Source organism: Danio aesculapii, chromosome 1 (genome assembly GCF_903798145.1).
Source record: "Danio aesculapii chromosome 1, fDanAes4.1, whole genome shotgun sequence".
NCBI classification, from domain to species: domain Eukaryota; kingdom Metazoa; phylum Chordata; class Actinopteri; order Cypriniformes; family Danionidae; genus Danio; species Danio aesculapii.
Genome location: NC_079435.1, coordinates 42,474,320 through 42,488,332, shown reverse-complemented (window position 1 = coordinate 42,488,332; position 14,013 = coordinate 42,474,320). Strand labels below are relative to the sequence as shown.

Sequence of the window (14,013 nt, the reverse complement as noted above, 5' to 3'; positions counted from 1 at the left end):
TTAATTTGTTTGTTTTAATTCATTAATCTTCATTAATTTTAGACATGGCATATACCGTATGCTGTACAATAAAAGTATGTCAAGAATAACTGCAAAGTTATTTATATATATGAAAAGTCGCCACTGGCTTGCATGGTTCGGGATCTGTAGAGCTGCGCATCGTTGGATTTGCCCTTCAATATTTGGACTCTCAATAGTGATTATTAAACCACACTGAACTGAGCTCAACTGAACTGAACTTAAACACTACAAACTGAACTATACTGTTCCTATTTACTGTAACCTTTTTTATGTGAAGCTGCTTTGACACAATCTACATTGTATAAGCGCTATACAAATAAAGGTGAATTGAATTGAATTGAATTTTAAACTAAATATTGATTTTTAAGAAATAAATTGCAATATTTCAAGAGTAATTAATTAAATGAAATAAAACCACATAATTTAATTGACCAGAAACAAAAATATAACATTACACTGAATTCATAATTTTTTTTGTGTGTGCCACCCCAAGATTTGGTGCGGCCTCTTCTGGCCACCCCTAAGAAAATTTTCTGGGGGTGCCACTGTTCCTAATTGTATTGATAAAAAATCTTATCAATATCGAATGATGTAAAACATTATATTGTGATACTTTTTTTTCGCAACATAGCTCATCCCTACGACTGGCTTTATTCTGTGAAAACAACTGCCTCGATGGACTTTATACCCCACATATTTTGTTCAGTTCGTTGTGTAATACATATGCCTCAGTGCACCAAATTCATAATTCAACGACATCTCATTCATTAATAATATTTAAGTTTGCAGTGTTTTGGGGGATAATGAGTGAAGTCTGACCATCTGTAATTTTTGATGGGCTATTTCAAGCAATGCATTTCTCAAAGACGACCATTTTTTTTAAAACACATGAAAGTTTTGTTAAAATAATTACTATGATATCTAATTTGACCTTACCTTCAGGCTATATATGCAGATAAAAGCACCGATTTTTACAAGAAAAGACTCTGAATTTTGCGGTGTCTGCCAGACTCAGGCCGCTGACTGAATATTTTCCTGCATAACCTGCTTGGTGCAATTATGCATTCATGATAGTATGAAGCATTTTAGAGCTGGTGAAATGTATAAATTCACTTATTATTTTTATAATTACCATACCTATTTTTAAGATACATATCAATGCAGACTATTTTCCCACTATTTAAAGGGCAGAACCTCACACAACTTGCATTGATGTCCTTTAGGGGGATAAAAGGGCCCTAAATCAAAGATCAGATGTTTCGCAGTGTGACCTCTGAAGAGTCAAAATAGATTTTCTGTGAATTTTACATTAATCTAGATCTGCTTTTGTTGAATTTCTGCACTGACTTTACATACTGGTAGCAGGACAGTGAACTCATATTGAACTTATTACAGTGACAGCTCTAAGCTAATCTTACAGGGTCATACCATTAATATTTAAAAAGATTCCTCTTTCTCCTCACCCACATCTTCGTTCTCACTGCAAATGCATACATTTGCTGACTTCTACAGGTCATCACCTTATAAACAAACTGGTGCTGACTTCAGCAGCTTCTGTGATTACTTCTGTATGATCGCAGCATGCTCCATGTTATTGTTTTTTAGGGCACGTGTATCAGTTCAGGACTGTAATAAGATCACGCTGGAATTTTATACTGACCACTTTTAGGAAAAATAGTGCGAATACCCATAGTGTGAATATCAAATCTGCGCAATAAATCAGAATTTAATGTGTAAACATATCCTTAATTTAGTGTTAAAAAGCTCTGTAGACCAGGACTCAATGTATAATTGTCTTATTTGTTCTGAACCAAAATTTGGTTTGGTTCTATTCAAACTTGGTTCATTTTCTACCACTGAGGGGCACATGCATCTATTTTATTTACAAAAAAGTTCAAATAAATGAGACAAGAGTCATTTTCTGCTGACGTTGAGCAGAAATTAGATATAATATATAAATTATATATAGATAGCTTGCAGCGAATCAGTTATGCGTGTCAAAAAAGTGAGTAAGCAAACTTTGACAGATTCATATAGTGGCTCACTTCCACAATTTGGTCTGACTAAGTTCATTTTATTAGTGAACCTAACCAGAGTTCCGTGAACTGTACACCAGATCTCCTCTTTCAGGCAGACTTGGGTACGGTTTACAGATGCACGCCTGATTTCAGTACAGTAGACAGTGTTCACATTACCCAAACAAACTCTGACATCAAACAAACCCATATGCACACAAAAAGGACTAAAAGTAAAATATGCTATTAAACAAGACATAAAACAGAGTGTGGGAATTGTATTCATCATTAGGTTGTTGTTTGCTAAATGTTGTGGCTCCTTGGTATTAGGCTGCAGAGCAAATCCATGCAAATGTCAACCTTACCATGATAAAAAATACGTTTCCACCAATATAGCATACTCTAAGTTTTTGTGAAGGCTTATGTATTAAAGTACTGTAAAAATACTCAAAAATGTATCTGTTAACGTTTTCAAACAACTATATTTGATTGGCCAAAGTCACCCAAGTGGCAATTTCACATTTGTCACATTCATAACGGAGAGATGTCACATCCATAACGAAGCTTTTTCCCTATAAATGCAAACGGGTATAATAAAATCAAATCAATGTATTTTGTTCTATATACAGCCAACTCATATCATTTTGATTAGAATTGTTTATTTTGGGTTGTGCAGTTTAATTCACAAAATTTCTACAAAGTATGTTGTAGACCGTAAACTTTTTTGGTCACATCCATAACACATGTTTATTTTCCTCATTAAAATATAAAAAATGTTTACGAATTAACTCTTTTCTGATCCCATAACTCTGTGGTTAGTTGTTTTGGAAAATATAAACATATTTCAATGTAATGTTAACATACTGTACACTTTCTACGTGAATTTATGTTTTGAGGTTCTACTGCAAATGTCACATCCATAATGCTGGATTTGCTCAGAGGGTGAAAAACATTGTTTCACATTGTTTTGATAAGAATAATGAGAGCACATTATTTTATTTGATGTGGAAATTAATAATAATAATAATAATAATAATAATAATAATAATTGATTACGCTAATAAACACTACAAAATTCCACAAATAGAAATGAACAAAAGACTTCGTCACCATGCAATCATGCATAAACTATTTTTCTGATAAGTATTCAACATAGAAAGGAAGAGCAGAAACATCACTGCTTAAAAAGCTGGGAAAATAAATCAACCGAATAAAAACAAGGGCATGCTGCATATCTCCACTCACTTTTTTCCTGCAATTTAGTTTTACTTTCAATCACTGGACAGAGTCAAACACTAATTAAAATAACAAGAAAAAGGCTCTGTCTGGAAACCTGTGCTTTTGTGGCAGTATGCACTTCTCTCCTGCTTGAATCAATCCACCTAAACTGCAACATCTAAACAGTGATTGAATGCAGTTCTTATGAATAAATACCCAACATGTTGTGCCCCTTAATCATCTCTACAACATGTAACAATGGAATATTTCCAAGAACTCCAGAGCTTAAACAGAATAACACAAGATTTGCCTAGTCTTGTATGGATTTAGATGACAAAAAAACATATTAAACTTTTTTTTTTTTTTTTAATAAACATTTCAGTTACATTCAAAAGTAGTTTAAACAAGATTCAAGCTCTTGGCGTTTCATGTGTGTAACGTTAGTAGTTGCGCTCGGGAATTATAATACCATGTTCGCCAGATAGACCTAAGTAGTACTTGTAATTTACATTAAATCTAACAACATATTTACCAATAACCCACATTCATCACCAAAGCAAACCACGTCGTTTCCTTTTGCTACATCAACATCCCAAATCCAGCTCTGTGCAGTGTGCACTTCAGAAGAGCTCAACCAGGAAATAACTATCACGCACATAGCACAACTTTTAATTCAGGAAAACTTGCCTTTTTTCCTATCAAAACTATCAGCACGCAGGCCGGTGAACCCCGTGCTTTCCTGCAAATGGGTCCGCGTTTATGGGCTGATTCATTTCCCTTTTACTGCATAACTGTCCGCGAGCAGCACATATCACCACAGGGCTTCAGCCGTCTGCCAAAATAACCGCACATCACAGCGCGTCAAATGAGCTCTCTTACCTGACGGGTTAACCGCTGCTGTTATCGCTTATTTCGGGTGGAAATTGCACATTTAGTCGTTGAACAGAGGCGAGCTCTTTAAACTCTGATTATAATCGCGTGATTCACTTTTCAGTAGAAAGGCGTGGAGTCAGTGTAGAGCTCTCAAGCCTTGAGCTTTTCAAAATAGTTTTTATCAATCTTAAAATATGATAAAACATCTGAACTCCCTGTTTAAATCGTGTATTATCCTGTCACATGACATTAACTAAAGGGAAGTTGCTTTAGTTTTGTTTTGTTGTCATTTTGAATACATGCAAGTCACTATTAAACCTGTATGTTATTGTGTGACAAGACCAAGACGATATGCTTTTTAACATAGCGAGGCTCTCAGAAAGTCATCACTGTTCATTATTATATAGACACCAATTATCAATATTCTTGCACTTACTACACTTTTGAGGGGTGAAAGGTAGTGTCTCCATCTAGTGGGTGTTTGCACGTCTGGAGAAATGGGCGTGGCGAAAGGCAGGGGCGTGACAGAAGGTTTTTCATTGGTCAAATGTTTTCATTCCGGTTAAATGCATTGGCCTATTAGATTAACGTATTAAATAAGCTGCTGGTCTAGCTTAAAGGTGGATCATTCTACTTTATGCTACTGGTGTTTAGAATAAAGAATGAATTAAACTTAATCACAAGTTTCAGTAAAGTAAGGGGTAAATTAGCAATCTAATGGATACGAATGCTTTATTGCTTTAGACAAATTATATATGTTTGTTCCTTTTACTGGCTATTTATAAAATACACTACTTGGAAAAGTGTTTTATTCAGTACTATTTTATTTAGTTGTTTATCAGTGTCATTAAAATTATTGCCTAAAATAATTTAAATTAAGATTTTGACAAATCAATTTTTTGTCTGGTAAATATAGTTCAAATATCACAGATTTATAATAAAGATAACTTATTAGTAACCTTATGTTAAGTGATATTAATTCAGAAAACTGACAAGTTCATTAAACAATCCAGTTTAATTATCAAAAACAAATAAAACTTCCATGCATCCATCAGTTCACCACAAATACCATCCATCAAGTACAAATCCATCCATTCATCTCGTAGTAGCAGTGTACAGAGCAGATGCCATCAAACTCTTGTCTGAATAGAATGCTCTGTACATTCCTTTCCTCTCATCACCACAGTATCCAATGGTGATTTTGTAGAGCCAACCACAGGATCTGGAGAGCTTGAACTCCACTCTATATTTGGCCAAGTGACCGTGTGAGGAAGGCTCCATTCATCATAAACATCTAAAAGAACCTTTTAGATGTTTCTGATGGTAACTGAATTAAAGACAAAAGACACACACAAAATAATAAATGACATGTAAAAGTGAAAAGTAAAAAAAAAAAAACCTATGAAATAAATTCTAAAAATAAATTTAAACATACGTCATAAAGACTTCTTGGATTCATGGCTGAGGAAGGAAAAAAAGATGAAGTGTATGATGCATGCATGCATGTATACATATTTTGTAAAAATAAAAAGTGCATGTATATACACATACACACACATATACATGTATATTTTTTTCGATAATTACAAATACAAGCTGATTGGCAGATGTTAAGCATTTAAGAGCCTTTATGACACTTATGCTATTTAGGTCTCATAATTTAAAGATGAGACTAAAACATAAGCATGCTGTTATAACTACTGGCATGTAAAATAAAATGTGTAAATTAAGTTGTAAGCTTGGACTAAATTTGGTTTTAAATGTAATGAGATTGTACCATGTCAAGATGCAATTCAGAAAGATCTTTACTTTCAGTGACTTTAAATTAAGAATGAAAAACAAGCCTACAAGTGCAGCAATCCACAATAAGCAATAAGTGGTCTTGTGCTTCCATCTAGCGCAGTGGTGCTCAAACCTGTTCCTGGAGATCGACCTTCCTGCAAAGTTCAGCTCCAACCCTGATCAAACACACCTGAACCAATTAATTAGGACCTGAACAGCACTTGTTAATTACAGGCAGGTGTGTTTGATATGGGTTGCAACTGAAACCTGCAGGAAGATTGATCTTCAGGAACAGGGTTGAGCACCACTGATCTAGCGGCTAAATTGAGTTTAAAAAGTGATTATTGCTACAATGGTAATTGTAAATGAAAAATCTGTTTGAGACCTTTTAAATAACATAATGCTCACATAGTTACAAAAAAAAAAAATGTAAATTTGTAATAATAATAGTCAACAAGCATGCTTACACACAGTGACATGTAGATATTTGAAAAAGGATAGGTAAAACATTGCTCACTACTTGCATTTCTATTGAATATATATATATATATATATATATATATATATATATATATATATATATATATATATATATATATATATATATATATATATATATATATATATATATATATATATATATATATATATATATATATATATATATATAAAACCAGATATAGCCAGATCTCAATCCAATAGAATACCTTTGTGATGTGGTGGAACGGGAGATTCGCATCATGGATGTGCAGACGACATATCTGCAAATCTGAAGTTCAAAAGGATCTTAAACACCATAATTATTTGAATCAGTTGTGTTTGATTAGGGTTGGAGCAAAACTGTGCAGAGCTGTGGCCCTCCAAGAATTGATTTTGACACATATGTAGTAAGGTGTACCTAATAAAGTGGCCGGTAAAATAAAATAACTTTTCTATATATATATATATATATATATATATATATATATATATATTTATTTTTTTTTTTTGTTAACCTACTATATTTGCGTTCAGCTGAGAGTACAGATGCCCAAGATAAGCTCTATACTTTTCTGGGACTTTTTCGTTTGTAAGGAGACTTTGAGAAAAAAAATATATCACTGCAAAGTGCTAACTGATATCACTTTAAATGTATAAAAAGACTTAATATTTACCCTGAGCCTTCAAACAGGAGCCCACACCACCATCTCCTTATGCATGTCATTTAGCCTGTTTTAATTAAAAAGACAATTACTACAATGTTAAAAATTCTTCTTTTATACTGGCTAACAAAGTGCTGAACAAAGACTCACCTCAGAATAGTCAAACTCAACCTCAGGAGCAATGTACAAAGCATTCTGAAAGTCAAAGACGTTGTTTAGTTCTAAAATGACTAATGCGGTTGTCCATGTAAATTGTCAAACTTACCATGAGCACAAAGACTCTACAGTTATTGGAGAAACTGCATTAGAATACCCTGGGCAATGTTAAAAAATGTATATAAACAAACATGTAAACAAATATATAATATAACTTATTAATCTGCAAGAATCATCATCAACAGATAAAAAGGTCATGTATTAAAATCAAGTACACCATGTTTGAAATGAGTTTCAAATGTAACAAAAAAGTAACATCCCATATGCATACTTGAAAAATATGCAAATTACATATATATATATATATATATATATATATATATATATATATATATATATATATATATATATATATATATATATATATATATATATGCAACATACATTGTGAAATGTTGCAAAAATGGCCACTTATATTTTCAACCATTGAAATTACATGTGTACATATGTTCCTATATAGCCTATATTTTATAATATGTTTTAGTGGACATAGTGTTTTAATGGACATTTTAGTTTTTTCTCTAAGTGAACATATTTGCTATATTTTGAAATGCATGTTGCATAAATGCCATGTTTTAGATGTAAAATCCCCATATGAACATGTTTGTCATACATGTAGGCTTATTTGCGCTTACACATTGGCATATGTCAGATTTCTATGTGGGATCGCTGTTCAAGTCATCACATATGGCCCAAACAAATGATCTTAAAAGGCATACCACAAAATAATTGGTACTTACATTTGTGATAAACTGTGTGAAGTTTGCAGATGAGTGTATCATGTGTAGAGGTCACAAAACGGACACCTAAACAAACTACCAACTCATTACTTTTCTATAGAAAAGCAAACATCAGTTTTAATCGAAAAACAAAACTATCTTAATACACATCTGTGTACAGCTGTCAACCACACGTCTTACCATCGCCATTGTTAACGATTTCTGATTGGCCAACACATTTAATTAGGAGAAAAACCCTTTGACCAATGAAAACCTTTTGCCACGCCCCTACCTTTTGCCACGCCTATTGCTCCAGACTGCAGTTACCCATACTAGGTTTGCACAGATGATGGGTGAAAGGTAGTGTCTCCATCTAGTGGGCGTTTGCACAGATGAGCAGCTTAGACAGATGGTTTTCAAGGTCAATATTATTTATTTTTTATAAACAGCAACAATATATGTATTTAAATCTACAAAATCAGCAGAGGGAGATTTGTCATTCTTCCATTTATTTATTTATAAGTTTGTCATATAGGTAGTTCACAAGAGCCTAATTCAGAAACATAAAATACTGTATATTCAGTAAAAATATATTATTTTGCTTGCGAAAAAAACTGCAGTCGCTGAAAAGTCATAAAGATGCAGAGAGCATGAGAAATTTTATTCAGAATCAGAATCAGAATCAGTTTTATTGCCAGAATCAGCTTTTTTAAACCATTGCAAAAAAAAAAATCATTAATTAAAAAAAAGTATGTAAATTAGTTTATATTTCTTTTTAAAAATCCATATGTATAAAGGTATTTTGGGCCACGGTCACTCTAATTAAGATACAAACAGAAAGTATGAAAAATGTAATTAATTAATTTGTTTTAGAACAAAACGGCTTCTTTATATTAGATTTATTTAGTTTTTAGATTTAGACATCTTATTTGATGGAGTACACTGATCAAAATAAAGATATTTGTAATGTTACAAAATGTACTTCAAAGAAATGTTGTTCTTTTGAACTTATTATTCATCAAGGAGTCTTTCAAGGAGCAGATTCCACAAAAATATTTCTATCATGACAACTCTGGAGAGATTGTGTGTAATATGTAACAGCTCCAACTCCTTACTGCATATTCAAGTGCATCCAGCAGATTTTGCTGTGTGGGAAGAACTGATTGGGGTCATTTCATACAGCAAACTATGATGCTTTCTTGACCCCAATCAGTCGAAATGCTGCATCATGAGAAGAAAATAAGAGCTGTAGTTTCTCGCTGAGATGCTGCAAAATTCCTCTTCTGCTTCTTTAATTCTTTAACGAGACAACTGACAAAAATGAAATATTGAATTTAGATACATTATTACATACTGACGTCACTACAAGAAAATAAGCTGATTTATTTTAAAAAGTCTTGTAAGTGCTGTTTATTTGCATGCCAGGTTATTGGTATGCATGTGAATGGGAAAATAATGTTTTTTTCAATAAGCTCATTTTTTGTGAGCTTTCAGAGTGCTGGTGTGCATGTAAACATTATGATCTAATAACCAAGACTGCACATTAAAAAAAAAAAAACATAAATTAGTAGTTTTCCATATTTTGTGATTCATGTTTTTATGTTTTCCACATTTTTTTATGCTTTTGAATTTTATAATAGGACACTGATCTTTCTTCCAACAACTTTTAACCTTAAAAGTGACATTTGGTAACATTTTTAATAGTTTAAAGTTATATATTGTTTGGGTTGGTGTTGTATATTACAGCACAAATACCTTGCAATAAACTGCCGGTAAATGATCTGTTATTTTACAGATTTATTTCTCTATATATTTTGTCTTATACATTATATTATTTCCATATTCTATTTGAAACTACTAAAATGTCATTAGTCACTCAATAGAACAGAGATCAGGGTCCCATATTCACAACCAAAATCCTGTACACAGCAGATCTCACAACTCAACCCCAGTGATTCCCCTAGGTTTACAGTTTGGGACTGGGGGGGGGGGGGGGGTGATTGGGGCTGCAGCGTGATGCAATGTGGCAGTTCAGACTCACACTGACACAAGGAGTCATGATTATTATATTATTATATAAATTAACATTTATGTATTTTTTATCTTTAACATATAACATTTTATTCACAAACTGTGCAGCTTTTGTCACTGCAATGTATCTTTATGGGCTTCTGGAAGAACAATTCCTGAGCCTCTTGGTATGGAAAGTCAGAAATGTCTGGCCCATTTATTAAGACATTTATTAAACATGTCTCTTATAAAAATTTAGAAGTGAACATGTCATGGTCAGAAGCAGCTTTACAGAAATAATTTACACCCTGAAGAGCGGGGGGGATTGCAGGATGTATTTCAGGACAAGGCCGGAGACGCAGGATTTTCAGGAGATTATCATTTGTTTGCATTCATCCAAGGAGTCTCTATGCATTTGCAGGAGACTCTCGGAACTTCCGGGAGACTTGGGATGTCTGCATCTGTGTATATTTTAGCTGCTGTGACGCAAGCGTAGAACAGAAATGACATGTTGTTGTGTAAATAAGATATTACACTCAGCTGTTTAGCTTGTTTATTAAAAGAAGCTGTGATCAGGCGCTATATAGATGATACAATTAACGTGCCTTTAAGGGAGGTGGGTACAGCCGTTGGGAGGGTGGGGCGCCCCCCTTATATAATGGTAGGGGAAACACTCAAACTGCAATTGGAGAGATACAAAGTTAGTATACTTTCCACTGTGAAAGATCTGAGTGTTTTATTAGACAGCAACTTCATCATATATCATATATCCCATGTCACAAAAACCGCCTTCTTTCATCTGAGAAATATCACTAAGTTACGAAGTATGCTATCCATCTCAGATGCAGAAAAGCTAGTCCATGCTTTTATGACTTCTAGGCTGGATTACTGTAATGCTCTGTTTACTGGTAGCCCAGCATCTTCTATTAATCAACTTCAGTTAGTGCAATATGCAGCTGCCAGAGTTCTTACCAGGTCTAAAAAATATAATCATCAAACCCCAATTTTATCCTCCCTACACTGGCTGCCTGTTAAGATTCATATTGATTATAAAATATTGCTTCTTACCTATAAAACTTTAAATAATCAAGCTCCTGTTTATCTAACCAACATTCTGTCTCGCTACAATCCAATCCACTCTTAAGATCTCAAAACTCAGGGCTTCTGGTAGTACCTAGAATAGCAAAGTCGAGTAAAGGAGGTCGAGCCTTCTCATTTATGGCTCTTAACTCTGGAATAGCCTTCCTGATAATGTCCAAGGCTCAGACACGCTCTCTCAGTTCAAAACTAGATTGAATACCTTTTTTTTAGTAAAGCATACACTCAATGCATCACATAACGGTATGATGCTTGATTGTGCTCCACGCTGGTAAGCGGGCTTGACAACCACCTGTAGGACACACTCCTGCTTAATGCACCAGACATTTTGTTAGAATTACTCATATGCTTTACATGTTTGTTTCTATTCTTGTTTATATAACTGATATTTTCATTTATAGCACTTCATTTTTGCATTTCGTTTAAATTTATGAAGAGCAGCTATGCTAATTGTTTTCATCATTCTATATTTCCACCAGGGGATACTCATCCCGAGGCCCCCAGAGCAGCACTTTGATGTGCTGTGAAGAAATTATGCCAAGGTATCCATAATCCTGGACCAGGCAGCATCCTGAGCTGATGCTGTGGTGGTCATGTAGGAGCAGAGAGCATGAGACTGATTCCTGAAAGACCACAGTGACAGACGAGTCTTTGATTTGATCCTGTGGGCCACCCTGAACACCCAACGGTGACCTACTCACACCAGCAGTTCTCCACGATGGAGGTCCAGCATTCTTCAGCCTCTGGCACCTAGACTGTAGCTCCACTCAGGAAGTTTGGCTAGAAGAAAAATGGTTGTGTGTGAGCCTGGTTTCTCTCTATGTTTTTTTTTTACCTACACTTCATCAGTTGGTGAAGACTTTACTAGAACTTTTATGTTAAGCGGCTTTGACAAGATCTACATTGTAAAATCCCTATAGAAATAAACATGAATTGAATTTAACTGAATTAAATAAAGAAATAAACAGAAAACACTGTAAATCACAAAATATGGAGACTGATAATTAACAGATATTTCTTACAATGTAATTTTTGATTTAGGACAGATCTAGTCTGTTAAAAAATTACTTTGTAAAATGTATATAAAATGGAAAATGCAACTTCTGTGGTCATAAAATACTTTTTACAAAACATTCAAAAATAAGTGCAAGTGTACGGTAGTGATTTCCTCATATTTTGGCGTCAGTTGTTCAAGTAGCTCCTGCTGCAGACAGCTCAGCTCTGAGGGTAGGCAGCAGTTGTCCACTACAGTCTGCTCACTGGATGATGCTGATAAGGCGTCCGAGCTGAGAGCTCTCCTAATCCCAGTGTGAGTTCTGATGAGAAGCTTCTGCCCTGCTATGATAACTGAATGCTCCTGTCCCTGATCAAACCTGTTGGCTTTGCAGTAATGTCCTGAAGGCTATATTTCACTCACAGCCTTACACACTGATTCTGCTAAAAGTTTATGTATGTGCATTCCAGGGGAAAGCAGGAAGATTTTGATTTTGCTTTAGTAAACTGGTAGGGGGAAATCTAACTATCAATCAACAGACTGATGTAAAATCGTGTATTATTAGTCAATACAGGTATGTTGATTCAGTCTACTCCTTTTTATGCAAAGGAAAAAATTGTACTGTATAAAATATGTAACAAAAGGCTTTTTGTCAGTTGTTTGAATATGCATGTATTAAAGGGATAGTTCACCCAAAAATGAAAATTGTGATAAAAAAAGTGTATAAAAAAAAGAAAAGAATAGGTCCAAGTACCAAACCTTGAGGAACCCCATAAGCTGGATGCTAATTCAGATGCTCATTCTTCCAGGACACTCTGAATGACCAACAGTATTGTACCAAAGAGGTAAGACTTGACCCTATGAAGTGTGGTTCCTAAAAAGTCTTTTATTATATTGTGGGCTGACAAGTGCGTTATTGTGTTTAAGCTCCAATAAGATGAGATCTCATGGTTTGGAGTAAGCCTCTGAGCTTCAACAAATTAGCTGGCAGCTAGCTCTCTGCAGCTCTCACATAGTCGCCCACTGAAGCTAAGTGGGGCTGTGTCTGGTTGGACCCTGAATGGGAGACTGCATGTGACAGTCCTTGATGCAGCCGGTTTTTGATTACATACTGGATTACGTACACAGTTACAGATAGACAATCACTGCCTCCCCCTGCATCTTTAAGGCTGATTTATACTTATGCATCAAGCACACGTGTATGCTACGGCCCAGCCTATGCATAGACGCATAGCCCCTCGCCGTGGCCATCGCTGACGCGCACCTCTAAAAAAATGTAAAGCGTACAGTACGTGTGGCACAAGCTCTATGATTGGTCGGCTTGGTAGCGCTGATGAGTGTGGGAGAAGGTGAGAGAGCGTGATGCAGCTGGTGTTTACAAGTGTGAAGTCCTGTGAAGGAGCTCTGGATGGAGACTGTTGTTTTGTGTTAACCTTATGATTAAAGTTGTTGCACATCTGCCGGCTCCATCCTCAAAATGAGCATGTTTGAGCCACTTGTACATTAAGGAAGCGTTCAGAAAAAAAAACAACACCAGCGAAGGAACTCAACACAGAGAAACATAGACACCTACTGCCAGCTAGCATTTCAGAAGTGTATTGCAGAGCAACAGAAACAGCGCACAGAAGTAGAAATGCACGGTTACGTGCAAGGCTTGCGCCGTAGGTCACGCCAATCACTTGACGCCAATCACTTTTTTACTTCCTTTTTCACCAATGTTTCTTAGCTCCTATTTTTCCCTATGCTACTGACCCTGAAATGTATGATGTTTGTGTATGGTCGGAGGGGTCCAATTACGCTTCTTGTAGCAGTTTTGTGGCAAATAAAGGCTCATCATCATCAATACGTAGTGGATATGTGTGCCAGGAGATTTTGTTGGACACACTAACTATTTATATTAATATTTAACCCTAAATCCAACCGTG

At 35.0% G+C, this 14,013-nt stretch overlaps 1 protein-coding gene across 1 annotated transcript in view; it reads right to left on the bottom strand.

Annotated features, from left to right (window-relative positions):
* Positions 1-4,266, bottom strand: part of klhl5 (kelch-like family member 5) — a 123,363-nt gene extending 119,097 nt beyond the window's left edge. The window contains exon 1 of the mRNA XM_056460773.1: positions 4,134-4,266. The gene's annotated coding sequence lies outside the window, so the exon portion shown is untranslated. The remainder of the gene's footprint in view (positions 1-4,133) is intronic.
* Positions 4,267-14,013: the final 9,747 nt, after the last annotated feature.